Consider the following 14,358-nt stretch of genomic DNA (forward strand, 5'->3'; position numbering starts at 1 on the left):
TGGGTGCAACAAATCTTTCCATGTCTGCAGTATGGGTTGAACAAAGCTCAGCTTACACAAAGCCTGTCTGGTCAATGACTGCACTGCGTTTATACAATCTCTTAGTATCTGTGGTGAACATGCAGAATAACGCTCCAGAAAGTAATCCACATCATCCTCTAATAACCATACCAGGGACTCTACCTGGTCGGCACTAAATGGCGGCAAAAATTCCCTGCATTCGGGGGTACCAGATGAAACCAACTCCGCACAAACCTGAATCAATGGCTGCACCTCAGAGAATTCTGTGCCCTGATCTACTAGAACATGAGCGAGCCGTATACATTCTAGCAGTTCATCCCGGGGATACTCCTTCAGAGTCTGATAAGCATACTCTCTGTCATCAAACACTAGCAGATATAAATACACAACCTCATCAAGATCCATCCTTCCCATCAACAAACCAAGATGGCTTCCCTGTGCAGCCACTTCTGGTCAGGATTGGCCTTGGTGTAATGTCAGGGCTCCCGGGTATGACCAGAGGTGTGTGACTGACGCAGGGAAACGCAGACTTCAGATATATTATAAACAATATAATTTATTAACACTAACAATACAAACATAAACGCAGTGCAATACTAAAACATAACACAGTGCAAACAAACCAAACCAACCACCCACAGAGAACAGTACATACAATGCAAGCGTCGTCAGGCAGGCCGGGTCAATATCAATCGGGCAGGTAGGTACAGGGGGAGCAAGCGGAGAATGGTCGGGGTCACAAGCCAGGTTCAGCAGGTAGCGGGCAGCGTGGTACAGAGGGTCAGGCAGAGGGATGGTCAGGAACGAGCCGGGGTCAGAGCAGGAGAAGTCAGCAGAGGTCCAGATCAGGCAGGGTCAGCAACAAGACAGGAACAGGATGCAGGAACAGGATACAGGGCCCAGGAAAAACACACACCAAGGCCGAGTCTGCAGGTCTGGCCATCCGTTAAATACACCAGTATAAACAGTTTCAGGTGTTTGGCTGGCTGCAAGGTTGAGTCTCTGATTGCTGGGAGCACCCGCTGGCCAGCCCTGGTACTGCAGCCCATAAGGCAGCTGAGTCCCACCATTGCTGGCCAGTCCATTCCTGACACTGACTCTGCATGAACTCCACCTGTCCTGACCTCGGCTATTCCTGACTACTCTTCCGCCTGCTCCTTGTGCCCTGCCTGCCCGTTTGCTACCGACCCGGCCTGCCCGACTACGCTTAGTATTGTTTCTATTGTTATCTGTTGGAGGTTTGGGTTGGTTTGTTTGCACTGTGTTGTTGCTTAGTCTTGCACTGCGTCTATGTTTTGTTTAGTCTTAGTAAATTGTCTTATTCACACTATACCTGAAGTCTGCGTTTCCCTGTGTCAGTCCACACATTTCTGGTCATACCCGGATCCCTAACAGGGATTAAGAGGCTTATGAAAAGAGATGATATAATCGTTCGACCTGCAGATAAGGGAGGAGGCATTGTGATTTTGTCTAAGGATTACTACCTTGGAGAATTGAACACACAGTTAGCGGATGTATTGACGTATAAAGTCCTTCCCAAAGATCCAACATCTCTGTATAAGAAAGAATTGACCAATTTGGTGAAAAGAGGGAAAGAGATGAAGATTTTAGATCATAAAGAAGCCAAATTCTTAATACCTGAGTCTTGTAGAATTCCCGTAATCTATACGATCCCCAAGCTACATAAAGATCAGGTGAACCCTCCAGGTCGCCCGATAGTCAATGGGATCGAATAAATTTTAGCAAGATTGGGGAATTATATTGATACATTTCTTCAGCCGCTGGTCAAAAAAACTAATTCCTATCTACGTGACACCAAACATTTGATACAAGAACTAGAAAATATTCAAGGAGGTCCTGATGTATATTTGGTTAGTGCAGCCGTTGCATCCCTATACACAATAATAGGACATGAGGAAGCCATTGAGTCTGTGAGTTGGGGTCTTAGTGAATTACCCTGGAAACAGAAAAAATACTTGATTGAGTGTCTTGATTTTAGTCTATCACACAATTATTTCCGGCATGCGAACCAATTCTTCCAACAAATCAAAGGTGTGGCCATGGGAGCAAGATTTGCCCCTAGTGTGGCAAATCTATTCATGGCGCACTGGGAAGAAGAAACGATTTATTCACAGCACAATGAAGAATTACTGTTATATAAACGTTTCATTGATGATGTGTTTATTGTGTGGAAGGGAACTTTTGAGTCCCTGCAGGAATTTCTGGGCATTCTGAACAATAAGAAGAAGAATATCAAATTAGCGTGGGAAATCGGAAGTGAATCTATTAATTTCCTTGACTTGAATATTAAAATTGCTGATAATAAACTCATCACTAAAACTTACTTTAAACGGGTGGATCGGAACGGGTATATACCTGTAGGAAGTTGCCATTATCCCCCGTGGCTGATAAATATTCCGAAGGGCAATTTGTCCGACTTTGGAGAAATTGCACTTTAAAGGATGAGTACTTGGAACAAAGTAATTTGATTGGTGAGAGATTCCTTAAGAAGAGATACCCACATGACTTTATAGAAAAAAATAAGAAAGATATAGGGGATATAGATAGGTGTAATTTTTTGAAGGATAAAATTAGAACAAATAAAGATCAAGACCAGTTGGCTGTAATTTTGGATTTTAATTTACATTTTAAAATGGTAGAAAAATTTTTTAAAAAACATTGGCCTCTTCTAAAAGCAGACCCTGTTTTAGGCACTATTTTATCAGATCGTCCTAAATTTAATTATAGGAAGGCACCCTCAATTAGGACGAAAGTAGTAAAAAATGTAACAAATCCACCCAATAAGAAAATGGTAACATTTTTAGACCAGGTTGTTTTTTTCCCGTGTAGAAATTGCTACGCATTTAAAGAAACAAAGGGAATTAACAAGAAAAAACTGTCATTTCAGTCTAAAGTCACAGGGTGTGAGTATAATATCCGTGACGTTATCTCTTGCAGAACAGAAGGGGTGGTGTACTGCTTAGAATGTTCATGTGGTCTCCAATACGTGGGGAGGACCAAGAGACCTCTTTGGAAGCGAATACGAGAGCATATACAAAAAATTAAGAAGGGATCAGTGAAACAGTGTGCCTAGGCATTTCTTGACCCACCATAATAAAGACCCCTCTATGCTGAAGTTTTGGGGAATAGAGAAATACAAGGGTCACTGGAGGGGGGACCATAAAGTGATGTCTCTAAGCAAATCAGAAATGGATTTTTGACATGAAGACTCAGGTCCCGAAAGGCCTGAACGTAGATTTTGATTTGAACTGCTTTGTTAGCAATAATTAATATTTTTGAGTTTTACATGGTAATATCTGGCTGTTTACTCTATTGTATTTTAATTTTATTATTTTTATCCAATAGTTTATTTCATCATGCGTTTATGTGCAGAGTATATAATAGAATATTTTAATTGTAGGGATCTGTTCTATGACCAACTATTGAAGAAATATAATTTTAATGGATTAGTATATGGGCATCTATTTACATCAGCAATTATATATATGTAATATTTTATATTTGATATTCCCGTGGAGTGATCGGTGGTTTATACATGCAATAAGATTGTAAACCCATGTTATGGGTGACTTCATGGGTATTTTTTATTTTATTTTAAGTATTTTGTCCTTTTTATTAAATAATAATTATTAGCTTATTTAACTTTAAAGCACATTGAGGTGCAATATGCTTTTTACTCACTAGGGGGGGAAGAGTTATTTGGGATGGTTATTTTATCTATTAGGACATCCCACTAGTAGTATATTAATATATGGGTCCCCCGGTTTTAAGTAGGTTTAGGTTGTCCCATTTGATTAAATAAATCGATTTTATGTGGAGTTTTTGTTGTAGTCCATATGTTGGTGGACTACAAGTATTCGTATTAGGTAAGAGCATAGTGGGGGAGGTTTCGATAATGTGGCCTGGTGCTTTCCATCTTCCGTTTGTATAATATGGTCACCGCAGTAATGGCCGACATCAGTGATATGAGTGGGGACTTCGGGAAAATGGCCACTCGGGTCCGCCCTTACATGTGATTGGGTGCCAGAGTTCTATTTAAGGGATCCGGTCCTCGGTGGGCGTTAACCCTGAGGAAGTCACGTGTCTATCGTGACGCAATGCATCGGTACGCGAGGAGGATTCTGGGAGCGCGGTGACGTCATTTCCGGCGTAGCGGCCATATCTGAAACCCCTATATTAAATACCCATGCAAGGCATTCATAGCATGTGGTATAGGAGCCTGATATTGAAGATTTATATGTGAGTGGGCATTCTTATTGCATATACAATGAATAAATACAGTTTTACACTATGTAAGTTTTCTGTCTACATATAAACCGAGGAGGAAGCTGCTGAGAGAGTATATGACTCTGGGGAGGATCCGGTGATTCATCAGAGTGGTGTTTTATCTTAAGGCGAGCTGACCCTCTGGGGTCTATGTGAGGAGGTGAGGGGCCACTGTAGCCATTGTTTGGATTCACACAGTGTGGACACTTGTCATCACATGCATGAAGATTGAGAGTTTTTTTCTTCTTTTTTTTTTTGGGCACTATTTTTCATATGGACTTATTTTGAGTGATTTATATTTGGAGTGATTTTGAATTATTGGTTGTGATCACTTTGAACACTTTTAATATTCCCGGTGGGAATACACGTGTTGCACTTTGCTTTATTTGCACATTTGCACAGATTTTTAGCACGTATTTATATATTTATTATTATATATAGATTTAGCGCTGCAATTTGTATTATTTATTGTTCAATTACTCATTTTGGTAGGAGGTTAAGTGTCAGCAGCTTTAACGATAGGGCCCCATTTCTAGCGCAAGAGGTCCGTTCCTTATTAAATAAGTATTTGGTCACCTACAAACAAGCAAGATTTCTGGCTCTCACAGACCTGTACCATCTTCTTTAAGAGGCTCCTCTGTCCTGCACTCATTACCTGTATCAATGGCACCTGTTTGAACTTGTTATCAGTATAAAAGACACCTGTCCACAACCTCAAACAGTCACACTCCAAACTCCACTATGGTGAAGACCAAAGAGCTGTCGAAGAACACCAGAAACAAAATTGTAGACCTGCACCAGGCTGGGAAGACTGAATCTGCAGTAGGCAAGCAGCTTGGTGTGAACAAATCAACGGTGGGAGCAATAATTAGAAAATGGAAGACATACAAGACCACTGATAATCTCCCTCGATCTGGGGCTCTACGCAAGATCTCACCCCGTGGGGTCAAAATGATCACTAGAACGGTGAGCAAAAATCCCAGTACATGTCCGGGCCCGTCTAAAGTTTGCTAGAGAGCATCTGGATGATCCAGAAGAGGATTGGGAGAATGTCATATGGTCAGATGAAACCAAATTAGAACTGTTTGGTAGAAACACAACTCGTCGTGTTTGGAGGAGAGAGAATGCTGAGTTGCATCCATAGAACACCATACCTACTGTGAAGCATGGGGGTGGCAACATCATGCTTTGGGGCTGTTTCTCCGCAAAGGGACCAGGACGACTGATCCATATACAGGACAGAATGATGGGACCATGTATCGTGAGAGTTTGAGTGCAAACCTCCATCCATCAGCAAGGGCATTGAAGATGAACCGTGGCTGGGTCTTCCAACATGACAATGATCCCAAACATGCCGCCCGGGCAACGAAGGAGTGGCTTCGTAAGAAGCATTTCAAGGTCCTGGAGTGGCCTAGCCAGTCTCCAGATCTCAACCCCATAGAAAACCTTTGGAGGGAGTTGAAAGTCCGTGTTGCCCAGCGACAGCTCCAAAACATCACTGCTCTAGAGGAGATCTGCATGGAGGAATGGGCCAACATACCAGCAACAGTGTGTGCCAACCTTGTGAAGACTTACAGGAAATGTTTGACCTCTGTCATTGCCAACAAAGGATATATAACAAAGTATTGAGATGAACTTTTGATATTGACCAAATACCGTATTTATTTTCCACCATAATTTGCAAATAAATTCTTTCCAAATCATCCAATGTGATTGTCTGGATTTTTTTCTCATTTTGTGTCTCATAGTTGAAGTCTACCTATGATGCCAATTACAGGCCTCTCTCATCTTTTTAAGTGGGAGAACTTGCACAATTGGTGGCTGACTAGATACTTTTTTGCCCCACTGTGTATATATATATATATATATATATAGATAGATAGATATAGAGAGAGAAAGAGAATATATATATTCTATGTTTGGAGGGGGTTCTATGTAATTTTCTAGCAAAAGAAAAAAAAAGCATATTTTTACATGTATGACAGAATATTCAGAATTTGCTCGGGAAAGCTAGTTGTTAGGAAAAGAACCACAGAAAGAATTTTTATTTATTTTTTTATTGATTTTTATTTATACTGTTTATATTTGAAAAAAAATGTTTAAATGAAAAACTCAAATAAAATAACTTCACTATAACTGATGATGGCAAGGTTAATCTCATGTCATTTCACACATCAAGTCTATTTCTCCAATTTTATGTCCAGTAATGCAGGGAATTTTTTTGGTTTTATTTTTTTATTAAATAATTTTTGAGGATTTTAAATAGTGCAATCAAACACTGACAAGACAACACAAAACAAAATAGAGTAACATTCTATAATGTTTTTACTGCTCCTCAGAGATTTAATGTCATACCGCCATCATCTGGTTCCCATAAATCCCCCCCCCCCCTTTCCCCACTAAAGGGAATGGATAACCCAAATTCTCCAACCAAGAAGAAGATGAAACAGAAACCCAAATAAGAGAGCTTCTTGTTTATCCTCACACTGGGAGAGAATAATTCCCTGGATTGTTAACTCCACTGATCAAGTTTGGCAAGTACAGTTGGAGATAGCATTTCTTCTAAGTAAACATTAACATTCCTTTATACTGTTGGCCAGTTCCACCTAATTAACCCTTTTGTGGTCATTGATGCCGAGACCTTGCCAAATTCAGCAGAAGCCATACTATAGCTTTGATCAATGAAAAGCGCTCGATGAATGGAGGAAGGGCAGTGCCAGAATACCAAACAAGAGGAGTCCGCACTGGTCCATGGGCCCCATGCTGTTAAGCACTTGCCTTCCAGAGGAATTACCCCCCTTCCTGACCAGACCATTTTGTGCGATACAGTGCTGAGTTTCTTTAACTGACAATTGCGCGGCCATGCAACGCTGCACCCAAATGAAACTTCTATCCTTTTTTCCCCACAAATAGAGCTTTCTTTTGGTGGTATTTGATCACCTCTGCGTTTATTATTTTTTTGCACTAAAACAAAAAAATACCGACAATTTTGAAAAAAAAAAATATAGTATTTTTGACTTTTTGCTCTAAAACATATCCAATAAAAAATTGTTTTAAAAATCAAATTTCATCAAAAATTTTGCTATTAACCAGTACACGCCCAGCCAATAACCAAAAGGCGGCCGGCAAAATGTACTGCATTTCCGGGTTGGACGCCAAATGGCATCCTCCCGCACATGCGCAGTTTGCGCTCCTGCAGAGCCGCGCAGTGGCGCGAACTGTCACCGGCCGTGTACCTCGGACACGGCCGATGACAGATCTGAGTATCGGCCCCGTTTCCGGTACCATGTAACCTGCTGTGACCACTCACAGCAGGTCACATGACAGTTGTATACAATAGATGGCTTCATTCATGCCATCCATCGAATACTAGTGTCTAGCTGTGAATGGTCACAGCTAATCACATGCACATGTGGCCAAATCACAGCTCAGCTCAAAAAAAAAAAAAACCCTGAATGAATTGATGTCATTCAGGTAAATGCTTGCTTATAGCAAAACTTTATAGCGAAGTAGTACAATGTTACTATGGTAAAAAAAGAAAATCTTAAAAAAAAGAAAAAAAATGTAATAAAAAATAAAAAAAATATATATATATTTTTCCATACTGTCACCAGTCAGTGTACCTGATCATCGCCATGCCAGTTATATGATGACGCTGTACTGCACTGGTGACAGTATGTAAAAAAAAAAAAAATAGTGAAAATAATTTTTTTCATTTTTTCATTTTCCGAAAAATTATGACAAAACAAATAAAAAACAAACAAATACAAAAAACTCGCCATGCCTCTTATGAAGTACATCGGACTGTCTACTCTGTAAAAAGGGGTAATTTGGGGGATATCTGTACTATTTTGACAGTCTTGGACCTCAAGAAATTAGATTGGCCGTCAGTACTTCAGGATTGATCAATATTCAGATCTATACCATAGTTTGTGAACTCTATAACTTTCCTACAAACTAAAAAATACATCCTAATTTTGGGTTATTTTCACCAAAGACATGTAGCAGAATACATCTTGGCCTAAATTTATGAAGAACAATTATTTATTTGCAAACTTTTATAATAGAAACAAAGAAAAATGTGTTATTTTTCAAAATTTTCGGTCTTTTTTTGATAATTTAGCAAAAAATAAAAACCCCGGCAGTGATTAAATACCACCAAAAGAAAGCTCGAGTTGTGTGAAGAAAATGATAAAATTTTAGTTTGGGTACAATGTTGTATTACCGCGCAATTGTCATTCAAAGTGTGAGCGCGCTGAAACCTGAAAAATGGCCTGGGCAGGAAGGTGTAAAATTGCCCGGTATTCAAATGGTTAAACATGTCCAGTAAAAAAATTGTAAAAATCAAATTTCTTCATAATTTTAGGCCAAAATGTATTCTGCTCCATGTCTTTGCTACAAAAAAAAAAAAAATCATAATACATGAAAATTAATTGGTTTACGTTGTTATACAAATAGTATTACAGTCATGGCCGAAATTGTTGGCACCCTTGATATTTCTCCAGGAAATCATGTATTTCTCACGAAACGTATTGCATTAACACATGTTTTGCTATACACATGTTTATTCCCTTTGTGTGTATTGGGACAAAACAAAAAAAGGGAGGAAAGAAAGCAAATTCGACATAATGTCACACAAACCTCCAAAAATGGGCTGGACAAAAGTATTGGCACCCTTTCACAACTGCGGATAAATAAGAATGTTACAAGCATGTGATGCTCCTGTAAACTCACCTGGGGCAAGTAACAGGTGTGGGCAATATAGAAATCACACCTGAAAGCAGATAAAAAGGAGAGACGTTCACTTAACCTTTGCATTGTGTGTCTGTCTGTGCCACACTAAGCATGGACAACAGAAAGAGGAGACGAGAACTGTCTGAGGACCTGAGAACCAAAATTGTGGCAAAATATCAACAATCTCAAGGTTACAAGTCCATCTCCAGAGAACTAGATTTGCCTTTGTCCACAGTGCGCAACATTATCAAGAAGTTTGCAACCCATGGCACTGTAGCTAATCTCCCTGGTCGTGGACGGATGAGGAAAATTGATGAAAGATTGCAACGCAGAATAGTCCGGATGGTGGATAAGCAGCCCCAAACATGTTCCAAAGACATTCAAGCTGTCCTGCAGGCTCAGGGAGCATCAGTGTCAGCGCGAACTATCCGTCGACATTTAAATGAAATGAAACGCTATGGCAGGAGACCCAGGAGGACCCCACTGCTGACACAGAGACATAAAAAAGCAAGACTACAGTTTGCCAAAATGTACTTGAGTAAGCCAAAAGCCTTCTGGGAAAACGTCTTGTGGACAGATGAGACCAAGATAGAGCTTTTCGGTAAAGCACATCATTCTACTGTTTACCGAAAACGGAATGAGGCCTACAAAGAACAAAACACAGTACCTACGGTAAAATATGGTGGAGGTTCAATGATGTTTTGGGGTTGTTTTGCTGCCTCTGGCACTGGGTGCCTTGACTGTGTGCAAGGCATCATGAAATCTGAGGATTACCAAAGGATTTTGGGTCGCACTGTAGGGCCCAGTGTCAGAAAGCTGGGTTTGCGTCCAAGATCCTGGGTCTTCCAGCAGGACAATGACCCCAAACATACGTCAAAAAGCACTCAGAAATGGATGGCAAAGAAGCGCTGGAGAGTTCTGAAGTGGCCAGCAATGAGCCCAGATCTAAATCCCATTGAACACCTGTGGAGAGATCTTAAAATTGCTGTTGGGAAAAGGTGTCCTTCCAATAAGAGAGACCTGGAGCTGTTTGCAAAGGAAGAGTGGTCCAAAATTCCGGGTGAGAGGTGTCAGAAGCTTATTGATGGTTATAGGAAGCGACTGATTTCAGTTATGTTTTCCAAAGGGTGTGCAACCAAATATTAAGTTAAGGGTGCCAATACTTTTGTCCAGCCCATTTTTGGGGTTTTGTGTGACATTATGTCATATTTGCTTTTCTGCCTCTGTTTTATATTTGTTCCAATACATACAAAGGGAATAAACATGTGTATAGCAAAACATGTGTTAATGCAATACCTTTTTTGTGTGAAATACTTGATTTTCAGGAAAAATATCAAGGGTGCCAACAATTTCGGCCATGACTGTATATATACTGGAATTTTTATTTTTTTCTAAATACTAGTAATGGTGGCGAACAGCAACTTATAGCGGGACTGCGGCAGGCATTCTGACACTCGGGGGGAACTATCACTGACATCCCCAGTGACACTCATACAGTGATCAATGCTAATAAAAAGCACTGACACTGTACTATTGGCACTGGGCAGGTTGGGGTTAACATCTGGGGCCATCAAAGGGTTAACTGTGTGTAATTTACTGTGTAAGCATGCTATGCAGAGCCATACAAAGCAACGTGCTGGAGCTGATAGGGGAGAGTTCTGCATTGTTTACATACAGACTTCTCCCCTGTCAGTGATACTCGGCGATCGCCAGGTGCCAGAGAGAAATCACTGGCCGAGACCCGGTGATCGAGAGCTGTAGCCACCTACCCAGCAATGCAACGTATATATTAATATTTCTTTATTCATATTGTCCTCAAAGATATCTAATAACCTTAAAGCGATACTAAAGGCTTACATTTTTTCTAAAAATAGCAAACATGTCTATACTTACCTGCTGTGTGCAGTGGCTTTGCACAGAGCAACCTGGATCCTCCTCTTCTTGGGTCCCCCCCCTCCTGTCAGGTGTCCCGGTAGCAAGCAGTTTACTATGGGGACACCCGCTGCTCTGTGTGTCCATTCACACACGGAGCCACAACTGGGCCCCGCCCCTCTCTTCCTTCTTATTGGCTCACTGGCTGTGATTGACAGCAATGGGAGCCAATGTGCAAAGGGAGTCCCAGGATAGCCGAGACTCCAGTGCACATCGCTGGATTGGGAGGGTCTTAGGTGAGTGTTCAATGCCTTCAGGCCATAGAAATGTGACTGTAAACTATTTGGTCAAGCCAAGCAAGTTCACAAATCTCCTTTCATGAATGACAACTTCCAGTATATAACATACAGCTAGGCTGGAAATAGTCTTGTCTTCAGAGCTTGCAATCATGCATGTATCTGGGATCACCTTTGCCACACTGTGTAAGCAGATGGGACTCCGTGGCGGAAACAGCATTTTTTGTTAAGTATTATTGCTTTTCTTTATCTGTATATATCATTACTTTTATTAAATGTTATACAGTCAGGTCCATAAATATTGGGACATCGACACAATTCTAACATTTTTGGCTCTATAAACCACCACCATGGATTTGAAATGAAACGAACAAGATGTGCTTTAACTGCAGACTGTCAGCTTTAATTTGAGGGTATTTACATCCAAATCAGGTGAACGGTGTAGGAATTACAACAGTTTGCATATGTGCCTCCCACTTGTTAAGGGACCAAAAGTAATGGGACAGAATGATAATCATAAATCAAACTTTCACTTTTTAATACTTGGTTGCAAATCCTTTGCAGTCAATGACAGCCTGAAGTCTGGAACGCATAGACATCACCAGACGCTGGGTTTCATCCCTGGTGATGCTCTGCCAGGCCTCTACTGCAACTGTCTTCAGTTCCTGCTTGTTCTTGGGGCATTTTCCCTTCAGTTTTGTCTTCAGCAAGTGAAATGCATGCTCAATCGGATTCAGGTCAGGTGATTGACTTGGCCATTGCATAACATTCCACTTCTTTCCCTTAAAAAACTCTTTGGTTGCTTTTGCAGAATGCTTTGGGTCATTGTCCATCTGCACTGTGAAGCGTCCAATGAGTTGTGAAGCATTTGGCTGAATATGAGCAGATAATATTGCCCGAAACACTTTAGAATTCATCCTGCTGCTTTTTTCAGCAGTCACATCATCAATAAATATACAGCCATACATGCCCACGCCATGACACTACTACCACCATGCTTTGTTCCTTCTCCATACTCTTCTCTTCCCATCACTCTGGTACAAGTTGATCTTGGTCTCATCTGTCCATAGGATGTTGTTCCAGAACTGTGAAGGCTTTTTTAGATGTCGTTTGGCAAACTCTAATCTGGCCTTCCTGTTTTTGAGGCTCCCCAATGATTTACATCTTGTGGTGAACCCTCTGTATTCACTCTGGTGAAGTCTTCTCTTGATTGTTGACTTTGACACACATTCACCTACCTCCTGGAGAGTGTTCTTGATCTGGCCAACTGTTGTGAAGGATGTTTTCTTCACCAGGGAAAGAATTCTTCGGTCACCCACCACAGTGTTTTTCCGTGATCTTCCGGGTCTTTTGGTGTTGCAGAGCTCACCAGTGCATTCCTTCTTTTTAAGAATGTTCCAAACAGTTGTTTTGGCCACGCCTAATGTTTTTGCTATCTCTCTGATGGGTTTGTTTTGTTTTTTCAGCCTAATGATGGCTTGCTTCACTGATAGTGACAGCTCTTTGGATCTCATCTTGAGAGTTGACAGCAACAGATTCCAAATGCAAAAAGCACACTTGAAATGAACTCTGCACCTTGTATCGGCTCATTGTAATTGGGATGATGAGGGAATAACACACACCTGGCCATGGAACAGCTGAGAAGTCAATTGTCCCATTACTTTTGGTCCCTTAACAAGTGGGAGGCACATATGCAAACTGTTGTAATTCCTACACCGTTCACCTGATTTGGATGTACATACCCTCAAATTAAAGCTGACAGTCTGCAGTTAAAGCACATCTTGTTCGTTTCATTTCAAATCCATTGTGGTGGTGTATAGAGCCAAAAATGTTAGAATTGTGTCGATGTCCCAATATTTATGGACCTGACTGTACTTATACGTATGCACATATTGAATATAATCCCAAAACCGCAGCACATGGGGGCCCCAAGGTTTTGGCTGCCTAGGGGGCCTCCGCAGGGTTTAATCCAACCTTTCATTCATCCTCCCATCCTCTATTCATAGAGCGCTTTTTATTGTTGGAAGCTATAGTACAGTTTCTATGCATGGAGGGGGGCATAAAGGGGGAGCATAGTTGGCACTCTTGACAAGTGTCTATGACAGATCCAGCAGCCCGTGCAGCAAAGAACATTACTGGGGGGAGGATGGGGTGGTGGACTTCAGATTTTTGTTTTTTGGTAAATCAGCACAAGGAACAATACTTACATTTGAGTATGCCTTGTGCTGGTAGCTAGTCTCCTAATTGAAACTTTCCATCTTCTGCCCTTTCATACCCTCACCCAGTGATGATCCTTTGGTGCTGCAGGGGTTAGGACAGCCACTGGCCCTGTCAAGAGTGCCCGACTATGCCTACCCTTTCGGCACCCTCTCTTCCATTCATAGAATCTGTACTATAGCTTCCATCAATGAAAAGAGGTTACATGAATGGAGTATATGCAGGTGAACAAAAGGTCCACCTCCTCCATTCATAGATTGTTTCTCATTGATGGAAGTTATAGTACAGCTTCTATGAAATAAGACAGGCTGACACTTCTCATTGAATGTTTGTGTCATCCCTTGTGCCAATAAAAAAAACTAAAAAACGTAGACATTAACAGCCTATAATTTTAAAAATCTTTTTACATTGTCAGATAGGCCCTTCCCCTTTTCTTCAATACACTGTGGTGAGGGGTGTGGCTATTACTCAGCTCTGCCAGCACAGTGAGGGGTGTGGCTGGTACTCAGCTCTGCCAGTACAGTGAGGGGTGTGGATCTTATGCAACTCTTAGCACAATAAGGGATGTGGTTACTACTCAGCTTTTCCAGCACAGCGAGGAGTGTTGCCGTTACTCAGCTTTGCCAGCACAGTGAGGGGCTTTGCTGTTACTCAGCTATTCCAGCACAGTGAGGGGTGTGGATGTTACTCAGCTATACCAGCACAGTGAGGGGTGTGGCTGGTACTCAGCTATGCCAGCACAGTGAAATGTGTGGCTGTTGCTCAGCTTTAATTAAATTCAAAACCACTCTCTAAATAAACAAACTATATAAACAAAATTCCCCACAGCACCATCAAACACCTTTACCCCAAAAGATGTACAAAAATTAATAAACAGAAGATGCTATACAATAAGTCCTTAATAAAAATATGTGCAGACTGGACAAGCTCA

Source organism: Staurois parvus, unplaced genomic scaffold (genome assembly GCF_062004578.1).
Source record: "Staurois parvus isolate SC_StPar_1 unplaced genomic scaffold, SC_StPar_1.0 ptg000154l, whole genome shotgun sequence".
NCBI lineage: Eukaryota > Metazoa > Chordata > Amphibia > Anura > Ranidae > Staurois > Staurois parvus.